The sequence below is a fragment of the Cheilinus undulatus genome, linkage group 12, assembly GCF_018320785.1.
Source record: "Cheilinus undulatus linkage group 12, ASM1832078v1, whole genome shotgun sequence".
Taxonomy (NCBI): Eukaryota; Metazoa; Chordata; class Actinopteri; order Labriformes; family Labridae; genus Cheilinus; species Cheilinus undulatus.
In genome coordinates, this window is record NC_054876.1 from 4127514 (window position 1) to 4150644 (window position 23131).

Sequence of the window (23131 nt, forward strand, 5' to 3'; positions counted from 1 at the left end):
GCCTAGGGCGACTCTGTGAATGTGCTAGAGCGACCCAGCCAGAGCCCTGACTTCTGGAGAGACCTGAAAATAGCTTTCCACCAACTGGACTGAGCTTGAGAGGATTTGTAAAGAAGAATGGCAGAAAATCCCCCTGTAAAGGTGTGCAGAGCTTGTTGGGTCATTTTCAAAAAGACTCAATGCTGTAATTGCCGCCAAAGGTGCTTCAACTAAATCAGGGGTGTCAAACTCAAGGCCCGGGGGCCAAATCTGGCCTGTGATACAGTTATACCCGGCCCACTGGATCACATCATCTCTTTATTACGGTTGGCCCTCTGGTCTGAGGTCTGCAGATTTCCTTCAGTTTAGAAATGTAAACTTGACCCTGATGATTTAAAAAAAATTTTATAAGTAAAAAAAATTAGAAAAATAAAAAAAAATTATAAAATAATTAGATAAAAAGTCAGGAATGTGGAAAAATACATTTATGTTTTCATTTCATATTCTTAATTTTGCATCTCACAGTTATGACACAGAGTTATGATTTTTACCTTTTTATTTCATATGTTCATATGTACCTTTTCAATTCACAATTTTGACTTTTTATCTTTTTTTTTTTTTAACCTTAATTTTCCTCAATTTTAAAATTTTAAGTAGTAGTTTGACCTTTTCAATTCATTATTTGGAATATTTCTCACATTTTGACATTTTTAGGTCCTTACTGACTTTTATCTCATAATTTAGATCCATAATTTTAAATTTTAAGTATAATTTTGACATTTAAAACACAGAAATTGAAATCTTTTCTAAAATGACATTTTAAACAAATGATTTTGAATATTTAATTTTGACCATTAAGAATTATGATTTCAACTTTCTATTTCATGTATTTGCCTTTTGTAGTCATTATTTTGACTTTAAATGCCATGTTTGGACCTTTTGAGCTGATGCGTTTGATTTTTTATCTCAGATTTTGAGCCTTTAAACTGATCATTTTGACTTTTTACTGAGAAAAGGGTCTGAGCAATTAATACAAAGGGATTTTTCAGTTTTGATAAGTTTGAAAATTTCAAAAAAGGGTGTGTGAAGATTTTCTGGATGCACTGTATTTATTTGACCTTAGACTGTAGTCCTGTAAATGCATTTATATTTGTGTTTAATCAGATGGGATATTATACACCTCAGATCTTGGCCAAGGTGAACAAAATCCGTCTGTTTGTCTTGTATTGTCCACTTTACCACAAATTAAACAAAGACAGTATAACACCATCATTATATGACTTCATAAAAACAGGAGAAAAGGGACTGTTCAAAAGGAAAAGGCTCCCCTCACCTACAACAGCCTGGTCTGTTTTGAGGATTGAGAGTATTTACACAGAGCTGAAATATTTTCAGAGTTTGATAGCAGCTTTATCTGTTTAAGCTGTCATTAATCAACACCCTCTTAATACTGTTGTTGTGCTAGGCGTGAAGGAAGGTGGCATTCATGGGTGTTTTGGCCGTTCCACTTTAAAGCATCTCCAATCAAGTCCCATCCAGTCCATCATCTCCTGCCCAATCACCAGCTGACACATGCCAGGCGGTTCTGTCCGACCACAATAGGCACCTGCAGCACAAAGAGGGAGAGGCAAAGGAGCAGCACCACCTAGAGGCAGCTACATACCTGCTAACCCTGTGTCTCACTCTAAAAAACATGTTAGAGATAAAACTTTATGTTGTTTAGGAATTTAAGGGGTCTGTAGCATAATTGACAATGTTGTTATTAGTGCTTTTAAATCAAGAAGCATGCTATCAACATTTAATGTTCAGGAGGAACTTCTCCCTCCAGTGTCACTCCTGGGTCCTGAAGTGTTGCTCTAAGTTCTGTTTAGTCTGGTTGTCTGGGATGACGGATCTGTCCCACAAACAAAGAACTAAAATCCAGAACACTGTGGTTAAATCTCCTCTGAAAACAGAAACTGAAAACAGAAAGTCTCCTTTTTTTGTTGTTGTGTAGCATTTAATAGTTGTTAACTAAGGACAGGGCTGTCCATAAGGAGGGATAAAGGGAAAAGCTCTCTGGGGCCCAGCCCAATGGGGGGCCATGAGGGTCAGGAAAACCACGATCTGTTGAAGAGTGAATCTGTGAAAACCATATTTCAAATTTAACCTGAATAATAACCACTCATAAAAGCAGCAAAAAATGAGCTTTATTTATTTATGCTGCAGTACAATAGTGCCTGTTTCAAAATGTAAACATTTCCTTAAACCAGTTACAGTTGTTGTAATGTTAACAATGTGCATGGACACACTGAACTAAACCATATGGACAGTAATGGCAGACTTCATAGCTTAGCCATGATGTGCATAAATGTCAGGATTTCAGAGAATAAACAGCTTTAGCCCTTCATGACCTACACAGAACAAGTCTGCCAGAGCATATTTTTACATTTTCACATGCTGTAGTGCCATTGTTTGGAGTATTTGAATTGGCTATACATCCATACAACCCTTAGAGCCCAAATTTTAATGACATGTATGTCATGAGTCTATAATAACAAATGAAATTGCTCAAAAATGGAAAAAAAAAAACAACATACATATTTTCCTAAATACAAAGATGCCATTGCTGTATCCCTTAAAAATTGTGATGTAAAAAAGTTGCACAAGATACTTTCAAAGCACAACAAAATTATTTCAAGTATGGTCATAACTTCATTTTTGAAATACACCCATCTTTATAAACTGTGTCAAAAATGAAAATAAAATGAAATTGTGCCCAATTTGCAAACAGAATCTTATACAGTAGTGCAATCAAATCTCTAAGTGTGCAGATACTTTTGAGCATACATGTGTTTGCAGGAGACCATGTTGAAACAAAAATAAGTGTGACTTGTGACCTGCAAGAAAACAACACTTTTAAAGCCTGGATTATATTATATTGTTTTAGATGCATGTGCTTTTTACTACATTTCTACAAAAAGAAGGATATTTCTAGAAGGAAACAGTACTCTAGGACACGTTGAATGTGTGATGTGTTTCTCCTCTGCAGTGTTAATTTTGGCAGCTATTTTTAATCTTAGTCTTAGTTTTAGCCCTTAAATGAAATGCATTTTTGTTTTAGTCATTTGTATGCTTTTTAGTTTTGGTCAAGTTTTGGTCAAGCATTTATTTTCTTGCCTAAACCAGGTACCAAATCTACAGCTGAGAGGCAGAATAGCTATGGATGCATTGTGTTTGTGACAGATTTACTCACAGAAATATCATGTATTTTGAATGTCGGACAGAAACTACATTACATTTTAGTCTAGTTTTAGTCATTTTGACAAAAAATAAACTTAGTTTTTGTCAGTTTTAGCCATCACAGATCTATTTTTGTTAGTCTTAGTCTAGTTTTTGTCATGGAAAAAAAGGCTGTCGATGAACATTTTTAGTCGAGAAAATTAACACTGCTCCTCTGGTTTTATAATGCAAAAAGTATTCTGCTCTATCTCATTTGGTTACAATTCTACCCGTGGTTAAAAGTAGATTTGCAAATGAGAGCACAGGCGATCCCGTAGGTTTACACTAAAAACTCCTGTGTTAAAAACGACCCATTGTGTGTTGTTTTTAACCCAACCTAAGGGTAGAAAGTGACCAGCACTTTCCTGGTTTGAATTTAACCAGGAAAACTGTGCTATACATTTAACCCAGAATAATGGGTTGAATAGTCAACCCAGGGTATATTAACTAGAGTTCTGGGTTATTGGGTTGGGAGATAGGGGGGAAATCTGCATTTTCTGAGTTTTATTTTGTGGTGAGCTGTGATGAGGAATGGCTCCCAGACAAGCTGAATGAGTTTGACAAGTTTTTACATGGAAAGCATGAGCTGCTCTCATTTATTCAGAACCATGGATACGGTCCTGTACAGACAGGGTGGTCTGCAACATTGACCCCCTCACTCATGGTGTCACATGTCAAAAAAACACTGCTCACTACAAACATGAACTAATAAACTAAACATGCAGAATTACAACTTTGCAATGAACATGAACATTATACAAATTATGCATGTTTAGTTTATTAGTTCATGTTTTTAGTGAGAGGTGTTTTTTGAAGTGTGACACCATGAGTGAGGGGGCCAATGCTGCAGAGCACCCTGTCTGTATGTGACTGTATTTGTGGTTTAGAGTAAATAATATCTGCCCTGCTTCCTGTGGTAGAGCTTGCTAAAGTCATTCAACTTGACTGGGAGCCATTCCTCATCACTGCTCACCACAAAACAAAACTAGAAAAGCACCCAGAAAACACAGGCTTCCACCATTAGCCCTATCCCCCAATACTGAAGAGTCCATTCCTAGACCCAGACAGTGATCCAGTTCAGCCCAGCACTTCCTCCCTGGTGGGGTGGAGACACAACGGGGCAAAGCGCTGACTTCGCCACATGTGGCAGTAGTGATGGAAGCACTGCCTGCCGGTGCCAACAGATGCGCTGACAGTCTCACCCATGGTTTTTGGAAAATTTTGAGCAATGGGGTGTTAACCCAGAAATATAATTAACTTAAGCAACCAGAAATTGGAATTACCCTTTCAACCAGAAAATGGGTTCATTTCTGAAAATTAACACAGAAATACAACCCAACCCTTGCAATCCAGGAATTGTGTTGATTATGTAACACAGAATTTTTAGAGTGTTTTAAAGGGTTATGCGGGAAAAAAAATCATTAAATACTAGCAGGAGAGAAAAAAAAGGCAAAAAAAAAAAAAAACGTTTTCAAAAGTGGTAAAAAAAAAATTGGTTGGAATGGATAAGAGTGGTACAATAGGTTGAAAAGGGCAAATGTGTTTGAAGGAAGAATAAAAGTGGCCAAAAAAATGCTAAAATTGGCAACAATGGGCAGTAAAAATGTTGAAATGTGGTTAAAAAGTGGCCAAATTGGTTAAAAGTGCAAAAAGGGCCAAGCTTGAAAAGTGAAAAGGGTTAGAAATTTCAAAAATTGTCTAAAAGTGGCAACAATGGGTTTAACCCTTTACCTGCTGAGCTAGCGCCGGCGTTGTTTTATATGTCAGGAGTATTATTACCGTAACTCTGTCAAAGTTTGTCTGATCAGAAAAATTCCAACAGCGTTGGAAAACTGAGAATTGTGGGCATACTCACATATTTGATTCATTACAGTACTCACAACCATAAGGCGTTGGCATTCATAGCAAAACACCACAGCAAAACACCAGAAGTATCGCGAGACCGCTACACGGATTCTCAACACTGTAACTCCTCAAAGGTTTGCTCAATCTAAAAAATTCTAATGCTGACAGAGAGCTGAGAATATGTGCTTTCCGGCAATATATGATGTGTGGTATATATATTACAGTAATGTTGAACAGCACTGCGAAAATGGCAGCTTTGGCAGAAGGAGAGTGACTAAGGGACTGAAGGAAAAGAGTAAAAGGAGAGCGAGCCAGAGTGGTGTTTTGTTTTCAAAAAATAGCGTTAAAATGTGGCATTTGTGCGTGTCTGTCATGTGCAATAACAATATGTTACTTGAGAATGTTGAGAATGCATTTTTCAACCTGTATTCGCACTAATTTTCACCTATGTATATAGTTAGCTTTTGCACTGTGTTTTGCACACTCAAAATCTTAGACTCAAAAAATGACTGCTGATTGTTCTAAACATGTATAGGTTCACATTTCAAATCTCAAATCAAAACTTCATGAGCAATAACAACATTTCTTCTCATAAAAGCCATGAAAAACAAATCCATTATTGTGTTCTTCTTCTTTTAAACTGCTGACAATTCCATACAATGTGCAATAATCATTAACCAGATGCTGAAAAGTCAAGTTCAAGTACTCCTGGGAAAAGGGACCAAAGCTCTCAGACTTAGGGCATTTCCTGACTATTTTACAGCCATAATAACAAACTATGTCTAAATCGCCATTTTCAGACTCAGTAGGTAATGTGGAAACAAATGTGGCAAAATGGGCGGAAACAGTGATGAAAAGGTGTTAAAAAGTGTCATTGATTAATAACTTAAACATCAGAAACTAAAAAAATCTTGACACACTTTCCAAATACTTTTATCTTCATACTTTATGTATAACATGTATCATAAATCCAGCTCCCTGTTGCATGAGAGAGTACTGTTTGTGTTTTTGTTTTTATATCTCTACTCGCTCCTGCTGACCCTTATTTCTATGTACTCCACCTATGCTGAAATCCATGTCTAAACTGCTCCATTTCTATTTAGTCTTTAAAGTTCTGCTGTGTGCACTCTGATCAGTATTCGGTGAATCCCAGAAGCAGTACTTTGCTGGAGATCTGCACCTGGTCTGTTTCAGCGCCACATGCTGCCCAAGAGCATCCAAACAACCAAAATGTGCAAAGCATCTGGTTTTCTTCAATGTGCAACACAATGACCCCTAACGGTTAATCATCACTGTATCAACATCACTGCTCATCCTGAGGCACAGTCACAGAGCTAGAGCCAATCATGAAGCTAAGTTATTTTCTAAAGTGGAAAACTATTAAATTTTACATAAAACCACAAGTCTTTTAAAGAAAACTCAACCCTTTTGACTTCCTATGTACTCAACCATGGTAAAAGCATTAAAAACATGAATTAATGTTGAAATGAATGTCAAATAAACTCCCGACAGGCAAAATAATCTGTTGTCTACATACTCTTCCTGTGTGAACCCATAGTTCTCCCGTGATCTCGTGCCCTCTCGTCTCCAGCTGCTCAGGGCCGTAGTCACTGAGGCTCTGGGGTCACTCCACTTGGCGAGGTCGCTCACTGTTGGCCGGGACTTAGCACAGGTGGAGTATGTTGAGTGTGCGAGTTGTGCACAGTTAAAAGCCCAAATACAGCATTATGTGAAAAATGTTGTCTTTCACACCTGTGTTCTTTTAAAAGTTGGGTCAACCTCCAACCTCCTGATTCTGTAAATTCATCTGTATCGAGCTGCTGCCTGTTGACTGCAGCTGACCTCTCTCAGTACAATATCCTTCATTTTAAATGAATTTGTGACACTGGGGCCTGAAAAAACCCACTGCTCCAATGTAAATGATTGAGTGGGCTATGCTGTCTGCCTGGACATCGTCCTATGGTAGACCGATGAACCGATGAGGTTTTAGAACACGTAAAATAAAATAAACCATCTCTGACATAGACATGATGTAAGAATTAAATCTGTGTAAATCATCTTGTCTGATGTTTGACCCGCTGTAGAATATTATTACCGATGCGTCTGTGACTCTGCAGCTGAAGTAACAGCAGAAATAAGAAAACTGAGCTTTCAGCTGTTGTATGGAATAACTCAGGATATTTACATTGACTTACATCTTTAATCTCACAGGGTCACTGACTGCTCTGCCCCTCTGACCCACTGTAGACTTAGTCCAGAGAGAGGGGATGTTCTGATGCCTGCCAGCTCTGTAACATCTTGTTTTTATGAGATAATTCATAAAAAATATGGAGGACTCCTCTCCCATATTTGTGAAGTTTGTAGGTAAGCCCTGATGACAAAGTGGTACCAATAATCTCTGGCTGGTTGTCTCTCAGCCTAACCCCAAATTTCCATATACAGCGTGCCCGCCGCGCACCACAGCGCCACGGGTTTGCTCCGACCAAAAGGAGCGCAACCTCGCCCACTGGAAGCGAGTCTAGAGCGCTGCGCCGCGGCACGCAAGCCCTGATCAGCAGGAAGAGATCACGGGAGGACTGCGAATTCACGCAGGAATCGCATGTCAACAGTGGACTACTTTACCTTTTTGGGGTTAATCTATCATCCTTTCCAGTATAAGTCCATGATATTATTGCTTCCTCCATTGAGTGAGTACATTAGGAAGTTAAAAGGTTAATGTTTGCTTAAAGGATCTGTGGTTTTATGTCAAATTCTTTGGCTAAATATCCCCAAAAGTGAACTTTTCCTCGTCAATGGTGCCATAGTAGCTCTGTGACCCACTCGGTGACCCTTTGCTCTCGCTGCAGGATGAGACATAATGTTGATATAGTGATGATTTATGATCAGGGCATCCATGCATTGTGTTTTATTTTGAAAGAATTGGATGTTCTATGCTTGTGACTTCCATGGTTGGTGCTTTCTGAACAACAGTGATTTACGAGGTTTGGCAGCGGCCGGGGCTGAAATAGACCTGCAGCGTATCTGAAATGAAGCGAAGCGAGATGCCGCTCCAGGCACGAGCTGCTGCCGGTCTACAGTGCCCACTATGGAAATGCTCTGATAGACTAAAGAGGGAGCGATGTGCTCCGCAGTACAATTCGCTCGGCATTCAGAGCGCACACTGTATATGGAAACTGGGGGTAAAGTAATGCACACCTGAAAGGCAGCAGAGTGAGAGTACATAGATTTTTGGGGTCATGATGATGTGTAAGGAACTTGAAGAAAAAACAAGGGATAAGGGTAAAAATTAGAAATGGTCTCTTGACATTTCTACAAACTGAACTAGCCGACAAATAACCTGGCTCATCCTCTTAACCCAGCACTTTATAATTACTTTCCAGCTATTTTTCACCTTGGAACAGTGTGGTTTTCTGGACTTGCTGGGGGAATTTGGCTTGAAATGAGCAATTCACCCTCAGTTGAATGAATTTGTAAGATGTGGCAGAATTCATCAGCTTTTTCTCTTGAGGATCGACACTTCTTCTTGACTAAAGGTGTTCATTCTGTCACCTTTGACCATGTGCCCAATCCCTGCATCCCATCTCCTACCTTGAGTACACGTTGAGTCCATGCAGGGGCGATCTCTCCTACAAAATAAGCAGCTGGAGGAGGATGAAAGTACTTTCATTACACAGAGATGATGCAATTAGATCTAGAAGTTTAAGAGGGCAGAAACAATACAAGGATGCAATTACACCCCAGTGAAGGAGTCATGTAAAAACAATAGGATGTAACACACCCACAGCAGCGGTTACCAGGCTCTCTGAGGCAGCAGCTACACTTTCAGAGGTCCAACCCCGTGGTTGGCGCTCTGCTGGGCTCTATCATGGCAGCGGGCGGTTAAAGGTGGGAGAGCGCTCGGGTGGGCGTTGTTCCAGCGAAATCACAGGCTTCAGAAATAACCAGTAGGAGGGAGACTCAGCATGTGACGGGAAAATGAGGGAAGTAAACCAATATTTACTAACTGTGTAATCTGGAAATACAGTGAGACAGAGAAGCTTTACAAGTGTCACAGTCACAAGTCTCTGTTGTAATCCAGGCTGTGAAGTGTGTATCAGGAAACGACACTCGTGCTAATTGTCTTGTGGTTTTTATTCCTCTTGTTCAGAGTGTTTCCTCTATAAATAGTCTCATGAATCAAATTGACAACTGGCTACTGGAAATGTAGCACCTCTTTGCATGGGAAACCCTCTGAATAAAACAGAAGCCACAATAGGAAATGGAAAAACGATTATTTGTGTGGCTTGTCACCCTGATGTTCAGAAAAGTTAGGATGTTGTAAAAACAAAGTAGAGTGATTTGCAAATCCTTTTAAGAGTTGCTGTACTTAAAACAACATATAAATGTTTAAACTGATTTATTCTGTTGTGTTTTGTTGACATACACGTGCTAGATTTAATGTCTGCAACATTTTCCAAAAAAGTTGGTACAGGAGCATATTTCCAGCAGTGTTGTATCACTGTTTCTTTAAACAACACTCTCTTGGTATCCGTGGACTGAAGATACGACAGCAGAAAGGAATTCTTCCACATTCTTGCTTCGTGTACATCTTTAGTTACTCCACAGTTCGGGGCTTCAGCTGTCCTATTTTTGGTTTCATATTGTGCCATGCATTTTCACTGGGAGACAGGCAGTCCTGCTTGTCTTTGCCATCTTTCGTCGTGAAGCCATGCTGTTGTAACGTGGCATCGTCTTGCTGAAATGAGCAGGGCTGCCCTTGACGCAGAAGTTTTCCTGATGGAAGCATATTTTTTATTTGCTCCAAAGTCTGTATGCACCTCCCAGTGTTAATGGTACCATGGTTGTAGCAAAGGGGGAAAAAAGGGCACTGATTACCTGGGCACACAGTGGGGAGGGGCCTTTGAGAAGCCTGCAATGAATCAGTCCACAGACTGATTTGTATCAAACAGACCATTAGTTCCCAATCTGGGGTACCGGACCCCGTACAGGGGGGCGCCAAAGATCCTAGGCTTTCTCTGCTCTGAGGATGCTGAAATTAGATTTTGGCATTGACTAAACCATGGTTAAGCAGTTATTAAGTAGTTTATACAAAGGTCTTTTGATAAGAATAGCATGCATAGGCATTTTTTAGGGTTTTATCAGTGAAACAGTTCAGATCTATGTTGACTTTTGGCAGCAGTATGTCACTTTTCTTCTCTTTTGGGTCCTGGGGGGCTCTGCTTTTCTTCAGTACATGTAGGGGGGGCTCTAAGGAAAAATGGTTGGGAAACAATGAAATAGACTAAAATAAAATACTGGCGGGGCGGGGCGGGGGGGGGGGGGGCCTCTGCTCCTCCCTTATGTCCAAACGGTGTTGCCCAGTGCTGCAAAGTAATGAAAGTAAATTCAGTTTAACCAGAGTAAAAAATATTGCTCATAAATGGTGAAATTATGGATAAAAAATACATTAAAATGCACAGATGTAAAAAATTCTGCATCATGTGTTGCTTGGCTAGCTGGTTAAGGGGGGCCCTGTGTAAAATCTCTAGCTACGTCCCTGATGGTACCTTCACAGATGTGCAGGTTACCCAAGTCATGGGCACTAACACACCCAACCCCATCACAGATGCTGGCGTTTTTTTTAACTTTGCATTAGTAACAATCTTGATGGTCTTTTTCCTCTTTAGCCTTGGGGGATTCGAAGGCTATTATTAAAAAAAAAAAAAAAAAGAAAAAAATTCTAAAGATGTCAGACTGATAAGTCTGATAAGTGGGTGGGGCCTCTGGTGGTAGGTTGATATATAACTTTTCACAGGAGAGTCTTACTTTGCATTTGCAGAAGAGTACTAACTGAAAATGGTCTTCTGAAGTGTTTCCAGGCCCATGTTCTAATATCCATCATAGAATGATGAAAGCAAGCATGACAGAGGGTCGAAAGTCAAAGGCATTCAATGCTGTTTTTCAACCTTGCCCCTTGCATGCAGAAAACTCCAGATTGACTTAGTCTTTTGTTGATATTCTGGACTGTGGATGCTAAAATTACTAAAGTCCTTGCAGTTGCACATTGAGAAATGTTGTTCCTTAAGTGTTGGACCATTTTCCCACATGGTCTTTCACAAAGTGGAGAACCTTGAACAACCATTGACTGCGAATGCCTTTCCAGGAGTGCTAATCATAGCATCATGACAATATCACCTGTTTGCAATTCACCTTCTTAGATGTGGAATAAATCTTATCTGATTTGTGTGGGTGGATCTGTGCACAGATGTACAGTTGAAACCAGAAGTTTACATACACTATATAAAAAGGCACATAAACTTTTTTTTTTCTCACCGTCTAACATTAAACCAGATTAAACTTTTCCTGCTTTTGGTCAATTAGGATTACCAAAATTATTTCTATTTGCTAAATGCCAGAATAATGAGAGAGATAATTTTTTAGACATTTTTTTATTATTTTCTTGAGAGTCAGAAGTTTACATACATTTCAGTAGTATTTGGTAGCATTGCCTTTAAACTGTATGACTTGGGGCAAATGTTTTGGATATGCTTCCACAAGCTTCTCACAATAGTTTGCAGGAATTTTGGCCCATTCCTCCTGGCAGAACTGGTGTAACTGAGCCAAGTTTGTAGGCCGTCTTGCTCGCACATGCCTTTTCAGCTTTGCCCATAAATTTTCAGTGAGATTGAGATCAGGGTTTTGTGATGGCCACCCCAAAACACTGACTTTGTTATCCTTAAGCCACTTTGTAACCAGTTTGGCAGTATGCTTAGGGTCATTGTCCATTTGGAAAACCCATTTGCGCCCAAGCTTTAACTTCCTGGCTGATGTCTTGAGATGTTGCTTCAGTATTTCCACATAATGTTCTTTCCTCATGATGCCATCTATTTTGTGAAGTGCATCAGTCCCTCCTGCAGCAAAACAACCCCACAACATGATGCTGCCACCCCCATGTTTCACAGTTGGGATGGTGTTCTCAGGCTTGCAAGCTTCCCCCTTTTTTTTCCAAATGTAACGATGGTCATTATGGCCTAAAAGTTCAATTTTAGTTTTGTCAGACCACAGAACATGTCTCCAAAAATTAAGGTCTTTGTCCCTGTGTGCATTTGCAAACTGTAATCTGGCTTTTTTATGTTTCTTTTGGAGTAATGGCTTCTTCCTGGGAGAGTGGCCTTTCAGCCCATGTCGGTACAGGACTCGTTTGACTGTTGATAATGACACACTCTTACCAGCTTCAGCCAGCATCTTCACAAGGTCTTTTGCTTTTGTTCTTGGGTTGAGATGCACTTTTCAGACCAAAGCATGTTCATCTCTGGGACACAGAACCCGTCTCCTTCCTGAGCGGTATGATGGCTGGACATTCCCATGGTCTTTATACTTGCGTATAATTGTTTGAACAGATGAACGTGGCACCTTCAGGCATCTGGAAATTGCACCCAAGGATGAACCAGACTTGTGCAACTCCACAATTCTCTTCCTGATATCTTGGCTGATTTCTTTTAAATTTTCCCATGATGTTACACAAAGAAGCAGTGTGTTTCAGGTGTGCCTTAAAATACATCCACAGGTGTGCCTCTAATTAACTCAAATGTTGTCAATAAACCTATCAGAGGCTTCCAAAGACATGACATCATCATCTGGGCTTTCCCAAATTGTTTAAAGGCATAGTAATCTTAGTGTATGTAAACTTCTGACTCTCAAGAAAATAATTTTAAAAAATGTCTAAAAAATGATCTCTCTCATTATTCTGGCATTTAGCAAATAGAAATAATTTTGGTAATCCTAATTGACCAAAAGCAGGAAAAGTTTAATCTGATTTAATGTTAGACGGTGAGAAAAAAAAAGGTGTATGTAAACTTCTGGTTTCAACTGTATGTTTGCATTTGCAACCCCAATTTAAATTGTGGGTAGTATTTACAAAGTTATGAAACATTTTAGCTCACTTTGAATTTGATGGCAGCAACACATCTCTAAAAAGTAGGGAAGAAAAGGCTACAACAGACTGGAAAAGTAAGTGGTTCCAAAAAAATGCAGGAACAACTTCAGAAAAATGTTCCTCAAGGTGGTGTTGGGGCTCTCAGTGGTCACTGCATCCAAATCAGACATGAACTGAACTCTGTAATGAAATCACTACATGAGCTCAGGAACATTTCCAGAAATCATTCTGTCAGCACAGTTGGATCATGCAAAGAAGAAGCCATATGTGAACAGGATCCAGAAATCCCGCCATCTTAAAAGCTCATTCAGAATGGACTGAAGCAGAGTGGAAAACTGTTCTGTGGTCAGATGATTAAAAACTTATAATTCTCTTTGGAATCCAGTGAATACGATGTCCTGCAGACAAAAGAGGAAAGGGATCATCCTGCTTTATCCTGGCACCGTTTTAAAGCCTGCATCTCTGATGGTATGGGGTTACATTAGTGTCTGTGGCGTGGGCAGCTTACACATCTGGAAAGGAACTATCAATGCTGAAAAGTAGATAAATGTTTAGAGCAACATGTGCTCTCATCTATCCAATCCTACAGTATGGCTTCACAGTAGAAGAGTCCGATTTCTGAACTGGTCTGCCTGCAGTCTGGACAGAAATTATTTGGAGCATCATAAAAGCAAAAAGTCTGGTGAAGAAGACCCAGGACTGTTGAGAAGCTAAAATCCTACATCAGACAAGAATGAGACAACATTCCTCTCCCAAAACTCCAGCAACCGAATCCTCACTTTCCAGGCTGTTGCTAAAAGAAGAGGGGATGCTACACAATAGTAAACATGGCCCCTGTCCCTACTTTTTTGAGATGTTATTTTTTATCATGAAATGATAAAATGTCTCAGCTTCAACATCTGGTATGGTGCTCTTTTTCTACAGTGAATAAAATATGGTTTTATGACATTAGGCAGACTTCTGTTTTTTTTATCTAAATTTTCCACAGTGTCTCAACTTTTTTGGAGTAAAGGTTATAGTGTGTGACAGCAACGCTGCTGTGTGACTGATCCAGAGGTTTTAAAGTGTTTTCAGATGTAAATTTGTCCACAGCAGATGTATTTGTCCAAACATGAGGCGTCCTCCAGAGTCTGTACCTTTACATGTTTAATTATTAAAATTGTTCTATTGAAACACAATAGATTATGACAACAAAGTGTACAAATGAAATAGAAATATTTTCTATGTTTGCCACTTTCTCTGGAAGATCCATTTAAAAAAAATCAAGAAAAAAATTATTAATGAGCAACAAACGTCACGATGAACAATCAGAACATTCAATGTAACATGGTTTTTCTTTTCTAGACATCTTCACATGAGAAACAAACCACTCCATTTCTGCTTTTTAGTACAAAACAGAGCGCAAATTGTTTCACAGTTTCTTCAAAATCCTTCACATTAAATTCAAAGACATGTTCAGTTTTTCCATTCCTCTCGGCCGTTTTCCTCGACATCTTTCAAACAGTTTGTCGGTAAATGACATTTCCTCTTTTGTGTCTGGATCCCAAAGTGTTTTCTCTTCACGTCGAGACGTGGGTGAGACAGTTTGATGCGTGTCTCGGTTCTCGCTGTGCTCGTATTTCATGACAAACTCACCCATGGTCACAAAATACAAAAGCCTTGTTGAAAGGTTTGCACGCTTGAAAGAAAAGCAGAAGCAGCTGTCATTGTCTTGTACTTTGAGACCACACAAACGAAAGAGAATAAATATGCAAACCTTCAACACCAGAATGCAAACGTAAATCCATGTACATCCTACATGTGCAGTATTCACTGGGTTACTACAGGGCTTTTTTGCTCATGGGATTAAAGAAATAAACTAAGATCAGTTTGAAAAGTCATGCTCATAAAGGTTTACTGGAGCGTTTCTCTCACTCTGAAGAGTCATGCTGAAGGAGAGTGTTCAACCTGAGGACCTGGAGTCATTTAAAGGCCAGAATAACGTCTCAGCATCACATCGTAGTCCATCACCTCTGCAGATATTAGAACACCTTCTCTCTGCTCCATCTAGAACGTTTTTCAGGAAGCAAAATGAGACATTAACTGTGAATTCAAGGAGTCATATGAAAGTAACAGTTATAAAACCTGCAGCCCTTTTTGTAAACCGTTTCATTGTGCCAAATATTTAAACTGATTACATTCAAATAATCTGATTCTAAAACTTTTTTTTTTCCCAAACTAGTCGATGATAACAGCTCGGTCAGCAGCCCTGCACTTTATAATGTGACTCTTAGGTTGCATGTACCTAAAAGATCTACTGTCAAGTTAGCACTAATAAATATCATTTAGATCAGGGGTGTCAAACTCAGTCACAGCAGGGGCCGGATTCTGGATTCAGGTCTAACCTGACGGCCTAACAGGGTCACCTTTTCAACCATAAACTGTCCACCTTGTTTCACCGGTGCTAAAATATAAACCAAAAAACTGGTGATAAATGATTTTGAAATTTAAAAAGTTAAAAAGATAAGTTGCCTCACAATCTGGGAAAAGTACATTTATTATTATTATTATTTATTTATTATATCAAAAAAGCTCAAAACAGGAAGTTGAAAAATAATGTTTTTTTTTTTAATATACTAGAAACTTTAAAATATATAAGAAAGAAAGTCAAAATTATGAGTTAAAAAGATCAAAATATGAAGTAAAATTTATAATCATAAAATTAAAAGTCAAAATATGATTACATTTTTGAATTATGAGTCTAAAAGGCCAAACTATGGGATTAAAAAGTCAAAATAAGGAGTTGAAAATATCAGATAAAATACAAAATAGTTAGTTAGAAAGGTCAAAATATGATTTAAAATGTAAAATTATTAATCTAAAAGCTCAAAATATTATATAAGGCGGCTTTCACACTAGGGGCCCGGTCCGGAGTGCACTTGCACTTGCATGCGCGATTCAAGTGAACTCTGGCGCGGTTCAGACAAGATGTGAATGCAACTGCGCCCGGATACAGGATGGAGCGCCGTATCAGCTTTGTGACGTCATTGTTAAAACTAAACGTCTTTCCACGGCGCAGCAATTTGTTTACTTTTTTTCTAAATGAAGCGGAAATCATCAGAATCCAGTCAATAAACGTTTTTTTGTGACTTACAGATGAACACAAGTTGGAGTCAATGAGAGGAGGGGCAAAGGTGACAGAAGTCTCCTGTCACCTCAAAAACCACTGTATCTGTGCAGCACGAGCCCATTTAATCCTCTGAGCTGCACGTAGATGTGCAGATATGGAAACAGAGTTCCTGCCATCTTAAAAAGTGATTTTAAATCCTTCATGGCTGCAGGATGGACTTTTTGCCAGGTTAAAACAAAAAACAATCTTCTCTCAGGTCATGACCTGAGTGGATGCCATAGTAGCTTCTTCTTCTTTCTCCTCCTTGGCAGGTTCGTGAAACAGCTACGTGCATACCGCCACCTGCTGTCTCAGACTGAGTACAGCCGCAAGTGGGCCCGGGCACGGATCGATGTTGCTAGTGTGAAAGCAAGCCAGGAGGAATCGCGACACGTTTGAAACAACTGGGCCTAATGTGAAAGCGCGCTAAGAAGTCAAAATTATGAGTTAAAATGCTCAACGTACGAAATTAAAAAGTCAAAATCCTAAGTTTGAGTCTTAAATTTATTTCTTTTCCCACATTCCTGACTTTTTAACTAATTATTTTTACTCCTTACTTTTACAGATTTTATGACTTAACAAGGATATCTTAAATCATCAAGGATAAGTTCACATTTTTATACTTGAGGAAATCTGCAGACCTCATACTGATGGGCCAGTTAGAACAGAAATATGAGAACATCTTGGGGGCTGGATTTTGCCCTGGGCCTTGAGTTTGACACCCCTGATTAAGATGAACATGATTTAGAAATGCCACACCCAGAGACGCTAATAAACAAGGAATCAAGTGAGTAAGCTTCCAATAGCAATCTTTTTTTTTTTTTTTTCTAGCCTAAAGCCCTTTGAATGTGGAAAATTTGACTGCAGCAGCTTCTGGAAATGTCCCAAATATTCAGGCAGATGAATATTCCAGATTCCATGTTCTGTCAGTCTGTTCCTGGTCAGAGAATAACTAGACCAATCAGCATCATTTTAGGAGAAAGAGGCGGTAGCTGTGGGCGTGGTTTAGTTGAAACAATTACAAGCCTGTAAGGAAAAGCGGCTAATGAAGAGATTATTGTTGGTGCAGTAAAGTATTAAAAACTATCCTTAGTGGTAAGGATGATGTTGCTTCTCTCCTGATGTGCTTCAGCAAGACTTTAAGGTATACTATGTGATATTGTGGACAGGCCACAAAGCCTCTACAACAGCACAATATCCATGCTGAAGCACATGATTTTATTCCATGTTTGAGTGTTGCAGAAGCACAACAGGCTGCACGCAAAAAACCCCAAAGCAGAAAAAAAAAACACCCAGGTTTTTCAGTTCAAATTTAAAAGTCAGTGCTGTTTTTCCTCAGCGACTTGTTTTCTGGTTAAGTTCTGTTAACTTCTGACTCGACCATGGCTCATAACTGTCTCTCTAAATCAATTTTAGGTATTGGTGTGTTCATCGCCTTTCTTTACCTGTACGTGAAGTCAACTAGCAAGACGACTGAATGGAGTTGAATCTACATCCTCATATTTTGAAGCGTTTATACACTGACCGAGCTGCTGAATCTCACCGTTTAAACATCATTGGTGCTTGAGAAACCTCTCCTTTCTTTTCACTGTCATTTTGCAGATTTTGATCCTTTTAAATGTAAAAGCTCTCCGAACACTATCTGCGTCTTTCATTTGCTTCTAAATTGGGTGGAAACTTCCTGAACTTAAATCCAGCTGTATTCGTTTAGTCCTGTGCCATCTCTTTCAAAAATGCAGAGAGCAGAAGAGTAAAAAATGTGCTACCATCCAAATATTCCAGGAGCCCACTGCATGGAAACGTACTATTTTATAATGAAACACACATATTGATCATTAACTAATAATTGTCCTTTATAACCGTGATCATGGCGGTCTGATTCATCTCCATGTGGTCTCTACAGAAGAGTCTGATGGAGAAAAACGCCCGTTTAAAGCTCTACTGAGTCTCCCAGCCTCAGTTTTAATGAGGCTGTGTTCAGGGCTCCACTGAGGTCGAGTTCATGCCGTCTTTTCTTACTCCAGCTCCTCTCTGTGCTCCATGCTCAGCTCTCTCCTCCCCCCTCCTCCCACGCCGGACATTTGTCTCTCCCTGCTGTTGTCCTCTTCCCCGTCCTCCTCCTCTTCTTCCTCCTCCATGCCTTCCTCCTCTTCCTCCTCCTCCTCTTCCTCTTCCTCCTCCTCCTCGGTGCCGTCCATGGAGTCGTCGGCTCCCAGCATGGCTTGCTGCATGGCCAGCGTGGCCGAGTCCGATGACAGCGAGTGGAGGGAGTCCATACTCAGAGGGTCTGAGGGGAGACACGGACACAAGAAGTGGAATTATAACAGTGATAAGGCTTTTTTCTTTGACTTCTAGCACTTTTTACTCATTTTCTGTGGTTTTGACATCGATAATGTGTGAGAAGATCTATTTATTTGAAAGGACGGTAGTTTGGAAACAGGGATGAGAGAGAGTCAAACCCTTGGCCTCTGAACATGGTACCACTCAGCTCTACAGTCTCCATCGTCTTTCATTTCTCTTTGACAATGCTGTCACAGGGATTGCTATCTAATTTTGCCATTCAGGTACCACTTGGTATTCCTTAATGCTTTGAGATGACACACTTCAGTCTGGACTGAAAAAGGTCTGATATTCAATAGCTAAGACTACAAACAGAGGCAGCCCTTCATCTGGACTGGATAGGTTGTAAAGACTGCCCCATTTAAAGACATCCCCCCACTGATGTGATCTGCTTATAAAGGTTAGTAAGGATTGTGATTTGATTGCTCTTTTGAGAGATCTAGATCAGTGGTTCCCATCCTGGGGTCCAGGCACCACTGGGAAGGGGTGCCAAAGACCTCCCGGGGGGCTTTTGGCCCTGTCTGCTCCAACGTCAAAATTAGATGTGCATATACTGTATGTTTTTGAAAGATGAAAGGAGATTCATTTTTGGGCTTTTTCATGCCTTTATTCCATAGTGGAGAACGGTGGATAGAGTCAGAAACAGGAGGGAGAGTGGGGGGTGACATGCGGTTGGGGGCCACAGGCCGGACTTGAACCCAGGCCGCCTGCATACGTGGGTAGCACCTTAGACCGCTAGGCTATCTGGGCGCCCCCAGAGTCTGATAATTTTTGAGGAAAAAAAACAACATTCTGATATTATAAAATCATATATTTACAAGAAACCAAACTGGAAAAAAAAAAGCGGTTGGATGACCAAAGTTCACAGAAACGTCTCCTCTAAGTCCAGACGATAATGTTATACCAGGATCCTGGGGAAAATCAAACCCTTATAGAGCAGTCCCAGTAAAAGCATCATTTGATTATTATGCTCTCTACTGCAAGACGTATGAAGTAATGAAGATTTTCCGTCTTTTAATGAAAAAATACACCCACTTAATTTTAATCTGAATCTTCAAATGAGAGAGAGACTCCACTTTAATCTTTTAAAAGTCGAATCCAGCTTCATTCTGACAGTTTTTAGTTCTAATAACTCAGGAAAATGAAAAAACATCAACAGCAGTGATAGATGAAGTCATATAAAGCTTGCAGCTTTTTGAACTCAGCAGATAGAGCGACATCTGGTGGCTGTAAAATGTATAACAGCCTCTCATCAGCAGGACTGGAGCACTACAACAACTCACTGCTAGAACTGTGCTTAGTTTGGGTTTCCTATAAGAAAAATAAATGTTTCAGTACCAACACTGCATGCTTTTAACAGCTAAACAGTTAACAGGCTTTTGTGTTTAATGGCTAGTTCAGGGGTGTCAAACTTAAGGCCGGGGGGCCAAATCTAGCTCATGATACAGTCACACCCGGCCAACAGGATCATTTAATATTTTTTATTATTAGTGGCCTGCTGGAATGAAGTCTGCAGATTTCCTCCAGTATAAAAATGTAAACTCAACCTTGAAGATTTAAAATATACTGGAGTCATAAAAAATGGAAAAAGTAAATAATAAAAGTAATTCAGGGTTGTAGAAAAAGAAAATAATTTGTGTTTTATTTCATATTTTCAATTTTGCATCTCACAATTATAATTTTAACTTATGATTTTGAATTTTATGTCATACTTTGATCTTTTCAATCCATAATTTTGACTTTTTATTTTATGTTTAAATCTTTTAAGTTCACAATTTTAGTATACAAGTCATATTTGACCTTTTTAGCTCAATACCTCCAATTATATCTCACATTTTGACTTTTCTATCTCATATTTTCATCTTTTAGATTCACAATTTAAATTTTCAACTCATATTTTGAACTTAAAGCATGATCATATATTTTCCCTTTAAAAAACTTTTTTTGAATTGTTATCTCAGATTTTGAGCCTTTAAACTTTCCATTTAGACGTTTTTTAATCTCAGAATCATTTATCATCAGTGCTAAGTTTTTCCCTATAATGTATTACCTTTTTAAAATGAGGCTGATGGTTTATGGTTAAATCTTGATCCTGTTAGGTCGTCACATTAGACCTAAATGCAGAATCCAGCCCCTGCTGTGATTGAGTTTGACACACTTGGTCTAGCTCTACAAGGCTATAAAATATTCCATTTCAGTACACTTCAGTGTGTTTATTAACCAGCAGCATTAATGTGCAGCTCTGCAGAGCTGAAATTAATGTCATGTTTAATTGCAGCACCGTGATTTTAAAAAATCAGATCTTTTAAATAAAAGGAATCAGGAGAAAAGTTTAATCTCTTCAGAGTGCATTTCCATATTTATCAGTTATATTCTTCACTCTTTATTTTTCACTTGATTGCAGACTTAAGCTGTTAAACTGACTAAGCTTTCAAACTCAATTGAAACTCTATAAACCACAGCGATGTTTGGAGCTTCAATATTCATAGACGTTTCAAAGTTTCCAGGCTTCAGTGTCTCCCCACCTCAAATAACAACAACAATCAGAGTCTGCTAGGAGAGAATCACAGCTCTGTAAGTGTAGGAGCGTGCCGTACTGTCAGAGTTGTTTCCTGATTGAGATCGGTGCGTCTGCAGGACTCCAGCTACGATGGAGTCGGGCCAGAAGCGCTGAGTCGGACGGTGCTGAGACTTCATCTTCTTGGCTTTAGGAGCCGGGTCTGGATTACTGGCATCCAGCATGGGCTGAAGGATACGCCGACGGGCATTAATGAACCTGTGGGAGATGGAGTCAGAGGATGAAGGGAGGGTAATTACACCATGGAGAAAGGAGAGTTGGGAAAACTTTAAAAAGTAAAGAAAACAACTACAAAGATGGAAGAAAATTCTCAAGTTAAAATTCTCTACATGAATTATGAGGTGCTATCTACATACACATATATACATTACTATATGAGTAAATTAAAAGGTCACATATTAAACACTTTTAAGACAAGTTTGTTTTGGTCTCTGAGGTCCCCAGAACATGCCTGTGAAGTTTGTTGCTGACAAAACACTCCAGTATTGGATTTTTGCATGTCTAAAACTCCTCTGTTTCAGCCCTGCTCAGAACGAGCTTTTTCTGTGTCTGTGGCTTTAAATGTTAACGAGCTGTCTGACTCCGCCCCTCTCAGGAAATGGATGTGGCTTAATGAATGTGGCTCTCCTGATCCTCCTCTCCTCTCTTCATGTGACCTGCCAATTTTAGCAATGTCATAACATGTGACCTACAGTGGCTTGCTAAAATATTCATACCCCTTGAACTTTTCCACATTTCTTCACCTTTCAACCACAAATATAAATATAGTTTATTGGAATTGATGATGAGACCAAAATTGAACTTTTTGCCTGAATGCAAGGTGCTATGTGTGGCGGAAAACTAACACTGCACATCACCCTGAACACACCATCCCCACCGTGAAACACAGGGGTGGCAGCATCATGCTGTGGGGATGCTTTTCTTCAGCCGGGACGGCAAGATGGATGGAGCCAAATACAGGACAATCTTGGAGGAAAACCTGTTAAAAGACTTAAGACTGGGGCAGAGGTTGACCTTCCAGCAGGACAACAACCCTAAACATACAGCCAGAGCTACAGTGGGATGGTTCAGATTGAAGCATATTCATGTGTTAGAATGGCCCAGTCCCAGTCCAGACCTAAATCCCATTCAGAATCTGTGGCCAGACTTGAAAATTGCTGTTTACAGACGCTCTCCATCAAATCAGACTGAGCTTGAGCTGTTTTGCAAAAAGGAATAGGCAAAAATGTCAGTTTAGGTGTGCAAAGTTGGTAGAGACATACCCCAAAAGACTTGCAGCTGGAATTGCAGCAAAAGGTGGCAAAACGTTTTCACACCACATTTCTCAGATTTTTATTTGTAAAAAATTTCTTATAAGCAATGATTAATTTTCCTTTTGCTTAACAGTTTTGTTCTACTTTATGTTGATCTATCATCTATATGAAATGAAATCCAAATAAAATATATTTATGAATTAATATGACACCTGCACACACATTTCTGAGGTAAAAATCCGATCTTGCTGTGTAAAATAATCTTCTTAAGGGCTAACACTTCTGAATTAGTCTGTGTGGTTCATAAAACATATATTCGTGACAGTCACAGTTGATAAAATAAGAATTTTTTTGTACAATTTTCATAAGAATCAAATGTTCCCATGTAATTTTTATAAGAAATTAATGTGGGTCATTGTTGACCCACTTAAGGTGGTCACACATTACATGATATTTAAATCTTAAATTATTTTAAAACCATGGGAGACCACAGACATGAGGACAGTTTCAAACAATTTTTCTTTTTTAATTCTCTGAATGCACACACTAGACGACTGTCAGACTGTCAGATCACTGGAGACCGCACACCTGCTGACCTGCCGACGACCTCGCGTGCTCACGTGACTTAAAAAAACCAAACAATCACGTGAGCACGCGTTACCGTCTTGCTGTCTCTCCACAACAGAGTGCCCTGGCATGCTTTACAGGTGCAGCAAAATCATAAAACAAGGGAAAGACTCAGGATGAAATTGTTTGATATTTACGATTCAGGGTCTGGGAGGCTACGACGCGATTTGGAGCAGTAAATTAAT

General features: G+C 39.4%; 1 pseudogene; it reads right to left on the reverse strand.

Moving 5' to 3' along the window:
* Positions 1–23131, reverse strand: part of LOC121519183 — a 74100-nt pseudogene that overhangs the window by 26610 nt on the left and 24359 nt on the right.